The sequence below is a fragment of the Rhipicephalus microplus genome, chromosome 1 (assembly GCF_043290135.1).
Source record: "Rhipicephalus microplus isolate Deutch F79 chromosome 1, USDA_Rmic, whole genome shotgun sequence".
Lineage (NCBI taxonomy): Eukaryota > Metazoa > Arthropoda > Arachnida > Ixodida > Ixodidae > Rhipicephalus > Rhipicephalus microplus.
The window spans coordinates 76,327,386-76,333,385 of record NC_134700.1 but is presented as its reverse complement, the minus strand read 5'-3'; the positions used below and the strand labels follow the sequence as shown (position 1 = coordinate 76,333,385).

Here is a 6,000-nt window from a genome sequence, read left to right as displayed (position 1 = left end):
ACGAAGAAAACGGAAAAATGTGGAACATGTTGCCGCTTACTCGCATCCCACACATGGATCGAGTTTAAGTTCACGTGGTTCGGCGGCTGGCCCGTGGCATCGGGCCACACACACACACACACAAGAAGCATACGACCCGCTCCAGCTTTCGGAATATAATGGCCACGTTGGAAAGCTAATGTGCCCTCTCCCCCTTCCTCCACCTGCCCTCTCTTGCAGAAAAATGTACAACCAGTCATACTGAAAATAAATAAATGGGTATTCTTGTAAAGGATCAAAATATATAAAAAATAAATAATACTAAAAAAGTACTCAGAAAGGAAAATAAAGTCTAATAATACTAACACAATCCGTTTGGTTCACGTAGCATCGAATTCGTTTAGTTTCGCTATATTGACCGACTTGCGTGTGCGACTTCACGTATGTATAAATAAATTAATTGAGTAATTCAATTTCTGTGTTTCACGAAACGTCACGGAGACACGTCAGTCGCCCAGGGCTCTCGTTGATTCCGTGGGTAAGTGATCTGAATTTCTTTATAAAGTATGACTCCCGCTGTTCGCGCTCCCGTGTGTTCTGGAAGCCGGATTGTAGGAGTATGACACTTACGCGTTCGAAAGAGTGACCAGGAAGATTGATATGTTTGGAGAACGGCAAATTGGGGAGGCCCTTTTAGGTCACACGTCATATTTAGGTCACACGTCACCGCCCCCTTGACAATATCCATGCAATGCGCCTTAGCAAAGCCGCTAATTTTACGCCGTGCATTTTTTGTCTACGTTAGACATGAACTAGTTTTCAGACCTCATACTGTCGGAAAGGTGAAATTTACAGTGCGCATTAGTACAGAGGCACGCTATATTCAGCTTTGTCAACTGTAAACGTTCGGCGCAGGGCTACCCAGGATTTTTTTTTTTTTTTTTGAGGGGAGGGGGTGCAGCAGAACGACTAACTTTGAAAATTGGTGGTCGCTGTCAGTATGTCTATATATTTTAGTATACCCTGAAAAGTTAAATTACGCAAACATTTCGTGGTGTAGGGGGTTCAGATTCCCTTCCTTGCCCCTTTACTTACGGCCTTCTGGTTCTGCGTGCATTTGACATGGTATTTTTTTCATCCCACAGCTTTCTGAGCGCAGCTAGCTTCCAATCAATTGACTCAGTTATTTTTAATATTTTAGACGCCTGCATAACGAAGAAAGAGTTGAGAGAAGAAATCAGAATAAGACACGCCCTTTATAAATAATTTTTGATAGCTCACAATGACTCTTATGGAGCTTCAATTCAGTAGATTGGCGTGTCCTACTTCAAGGGTTATGGCATCATGTGCTAGACATGAATTATGGGCAGGTACGAACAAATCTGAAAAAAAAAAAAAGCGCGCCGGAGAAGCCGGAGTGCATAGCAGTTCCTGCGGCCGGCGCGTGGCTCTTTCAGTCAGTACCGGATATGCGGCGGTGCGACGCGATGTTACGTCACGGAACGTCACTAAACGTCACCACTCCGGCAGTCGCATCGTCGCACCGCACGCCGAATCGCCGAGAAAATCGCACGTCTGTCTCGCGCTTTAAGGTCCCTATATATAGATAGAGCACGGAGGAAGGAAAAAGGTGAGATAGAGGGACTTTATCGCGCTTCGATTCACCTGGTCCGTTCGATTCACCTGCACCGGTCGGAACCGGTTCACGGCTGTGCACGCGAAGTTCAGAAATTGTGCAGCGTGAGTTCAGCGGTGTAGGCACAGCTCGACACCCGAAACAAATGACGATGTGCCGACCAGGTGTTGGCTTTATTTCTTTTCGGTTAATTTACACCGTTCAGCAAACACTGACCTATGGCGAAAGGCACATGCGGACAGTTTATGAGGCGCGAACATCTTGGCAAAACACACCGCATTTGTAGAGGCGGGTACGGCGCCTAAGCCACCTACGTCTAAGTGCTGCATCGTCTGCTCAGCTGCACGCGCGCCTGCACCAAGCCGGCACCGTCAGCGAAGGAGGTGCAGGAAAATCGTGAACAGGTGCTGCACCTCTTCTGCACCTTTCAAAACGAATGGCAGGGTTCAGCGGTCGTCAGTGCTGCACCGCTGGAACGAATGGCAAGGTGCAGCACCTCGTGAACTGGTTCACGTGGTGCAGGCGAATCGAACGGACCTTGTAGCAAGGGTGCAGGCAGGAGGAAATGCGGAAAACAAAGCTAGGTTAGAGCGCGTTGTTTGCACGTGGTGATCATGCCTGAAACTGTCACTTTTTCTCTCAAAACTGCAGCTGGTTGTGAAAGGCGGTTCTGAATTTCATGACAAAGTTGCAGGGATGCCGAAGCGTGTGGCCATCGACAGAAAATCGGAACGCATGCATTTTTACAGACGGAGGTGAGTGACTTTCTAGGATTCCATTTGGTGATACTGTTGAAGACGGGCAGATTGTGCGAACTGGTGAAGAACACAACGTTTACGTCTAGACACGTGACGAAAATAGAAGTGGCACACATGGTGCGGAACTTGCAGCAGGTTTTACTGCAAAATACGTGTCTTTATTAAGCAATATGCCTATAGGGAGCGCGCATGCTCATTCACAAAAACGGTACACTTGTCATTTCGTCAGGAGCAGCCTCGTGTGTCCTCCCTAGTCACCCCTGATTAACAGGCAAATTTCCGTTGGTGATAATGCCAGGGGAAGTTGGCTAACTCAATCGCGTGCGTTTCTTGATATGTGAAATGCCTGAGCCACTTATCTTGCGTGTCTGTCATTGCGCAAAAACAATATTTTTTAATATCAACGAAAAGCGGCACACACTGACAGTGAACTGTGCTTGGCTTTGTTTGAGTTTTTTTAAAATGAATTATTGTGCTCTAAAAGTATCACATTAGGACACCGGCCTGCTTGTGCGGCTGCAACTTGGTCACATGATTCATTCGGCAGCTTGTGCTTTCCATCGAAGTCCAGCTCCACGCAAATGATGTGTGTTAGCCAACCTGCCCTGGTGGTCTGGTGGCAGATCGCGGGATCGAATCCCGTCTGCGGTGGCTGATTTTCCGATGGAGGCGGGAATATTGTAGGCCCGTGTGCTCAGATTTGGGTGCACGTTAAAGAACCCCGGGTGGTCGCAATTTACGGAGCCCTCCACTGCGGCATCTCTCATAATCATATAGCGGTTTTGGGACGTTAAACGCCAGCAATTAATCGTCCCTCCAAAGGAAATAGGCCGTCAGGGGTGCCTGTAGAAATATACGAGGTGGTGCCTCACAAACTGAACAAGTGTATCGTTCTTGTGCATGCGCTCTCGCTTTAGACCGTTTGCTTAGTAAAGCAACATGTCTTATTTTTTTTTTAATTTACACTTACTGCAGCCGTGAAGGCTATGGCATGAGTGGGCGTGCGTGTGAAATTATACAGAAAGCAGCAAATGAAATATTTAGGAACAGATATTTGAGGACACAAAATACGAACGTATAAAAAAGTATGCATCACAAATGACACTTAAAAAAGCCAGTCAACAGGCTCTGACTTTTTTTACACCCCCCCCCCCTTCCCCTCAAACAAGCTCGGGAATTTATATAGTAGACCGCAGCAATCACGTTTTCTGAATATTATAGAACTGCGCAGAGCCTCGATTTTGAAGAATAATTCCCATGCTCCTTTCCTCCGCCTGACCAATGCTCCTTACATGTGCAGTGACGCCAACTCGGCGACATGACGCAGCATGCAGCTTGTCCATTGGTCTGAACCAGGTCTCAACAAACAGTAGTGCAGTCAATGACAGTTTCTGTTCCCACCCACAGCTAGGGCGAAACTATTCAATCATAAGAGTTGCAAAACTCCCCATAGGTTCCATGTATTGAAATATCAGACATGTCACTGGCCCTGTTTTTAAGGGGGAGCAGATTGTCCTGCCACCTGTCGATCAGCACACCCAGAATTAAATGCATTATTTGTGTTTTGCGTTGCGGCCCCCAGATGGAGCGACAGCCTGCTCCCCAAAAAACCGAACTCCCGAAAAATCAGGCCAACTTCATGTCCAGGCTTTTGAACGCAGTTTTGCTGCTAATTGTTGTCGGCTGTAAATCGAGCGACTGGGCTGAGAAGAAGCATCGGCACCGGGTAAACAGTAAACAACTAGGCATCACAGCAAGCGGAAGTGCGTTGTGGCTGATCGAGTTTGCCGATGATGTCAATTGCTGACGTCTTGTCACATTGTTGAAGTGGGAAAAGTCAGGATGAGGGGCTATGCATTTCCCTCCCTCTGAAGGAGGGGTGGCGAAGCCGCGCAAAAATTTAAAACCATCTGGAAGCGATGTTCTAGCCCCTGTAACTTCCTTATTATCGCATATACGGCTGCATTTCCGATGGAGGCGGAAATGTTGTAGGCCCGTGTGCTCAGATTTGGGTGCACGTTAAAGAACCCCAGGTGGTCGAAATTTCCGGAGCCCTCCACTACGGCGTCTCTCATAATCATATAGTGGTTTTGGGACGTTAAACCCCACATATCAATCAATCATTATTGCATATACTTAAAAAATTCTTTCGGCAGCATTTTCATGAAGTAAACGTGCGCATATTTCTCTTTGCAATTATTTTTGGGCCTTGGAGATGATTACTGGCGCTTTAAGGATTGAGAAACTGAAGCAAACAAACGTAAGCTGGTCAGAAATTGCAATGTTGAATTATGTGGGGGGAAAAACTGTTTTCAAGACTATTAGTGCATTGATGGAATGGTCTAATGTTTGAGGCATGATAAGTTCTAGTTTGTGTAAGGCAAACACGCATTAATAAAAGCAAAGGATTAGAAAGCTACGAAAAAAGGTTTTCGTAGGAGTACAAGAACTTCAGAGATTCTATGTGTCGTCGCCTTCAAGAAAAGCTCCAGGTTTCATTCTGAAAGGTTTAGTGCAATAGAACTAGTTGCAAGTCAAGCACCATATGTCTCACTTTTCTTTGGTTCTGTGTGTACAGTGTGATTTTATATTTTTTACCACCGTGACTCTATTTCTTGTACCTAGAAAATGATTCTCCCTCTTTGGTGTGCAAAAGATGTTTTGGAACATCTTAAACCGAAAGGCCTCACACCTTTTTTTTTCATTTTTGCTTGTTCAGTGCTTGATTACCAGTCTGGCTCACTTAAGCTTATTGAAGACGTTTGTTTACTGTATGACATGGTTATGTCCACTTTATTTAGGTTTGCTGCAGCTTGCTAAAGTTGTGACATTATTATCATCATCATTTATTTTCCCCTAAGGGCCCTTTTGAGGATACTACATAAGGGGGAGGGGAAAGCATCAAAAAGAGCATGGCCATTATTATATAAGGGGGACAAAAGCAACAATAACATCATAATCATTATTATGCAATGATAGATAAATGATGTTTGCAAAAATACAGAAAATACTTGATTTTACTTTCAAAAACGAGGCAAAGACAGTGCAATAGGCAGAACAAGTGGTATAAATGCCATTACAAAAAGAATAGTACATGAAATAACACTATAATGATGGCAGAGAACGGGAAGATTACTTCTTATGTTTGCATATTTCTATTCAGCCCATCAGTGAACATTTACCAGTATACTTTATCACACTTCGTGCATGCTGAGTTTGTTTATGCTAATGTACAAAAGATTTTTCAACGTGTGCCGCAGCAGAGATGCGCCGTTGTTGCGGCTGAACCTGTTTGTCACATATTTATAATGATATCAATTTACCGAGAATGGCACTACGTGCTCTGCTATTGCATGTCATGCGAACAGCACCACAAAATGATGCGTCATTTGCACTGTTTTATGCACCCTTTGATAGGTGTCGTATTGGCTCCAATTATTCCCTAATAGTGGCACAAATGCCTACAGCACTTATCTCATTGCAATCTCCAAAGGTGACAGGTCCATCATATGAGGCATAAGTAATAAGACAATGGTGGAAAAGATATTGCCAGTCAAAGCTGATCTTGCATGTAGCGTGAACGCAGCTCGCATTCTGTGAGAGTGATTCTCGTAGCTTTGTAGGAAA

The 6,000-nt window shown here is 44.9% G+C and overlaps 1 protein-coding gene across 3 annotated transcripts in view; it reads left to right on the top strand.

Moving 5' to 3' along the window:
• Positions 1-1,500: 1,500 nt before the first annotated feature.
• Positions 1,501-6,000, top strand: part of LOC119178684 (uncharacterized) — a 176,825-nt gene continuing 172,325 nt past the window's right edge. The window contains exons 1-2 of one of the 3 annotated variants that reach the window (XM_075881446.1): positions 1,501-1,609; positions 2,267-2,370. The gene's annotated coding sequence lies outside the window, so the exon portion shown is untranslated. Of the gene's footprint in view, positions 1,610-1,629; positions 2,371-6,000 lie in introns of those variants that run through there. The other 2 variants (XM_075881389.1, XM_075881484.1) reach the window with 2 other exon arrangements.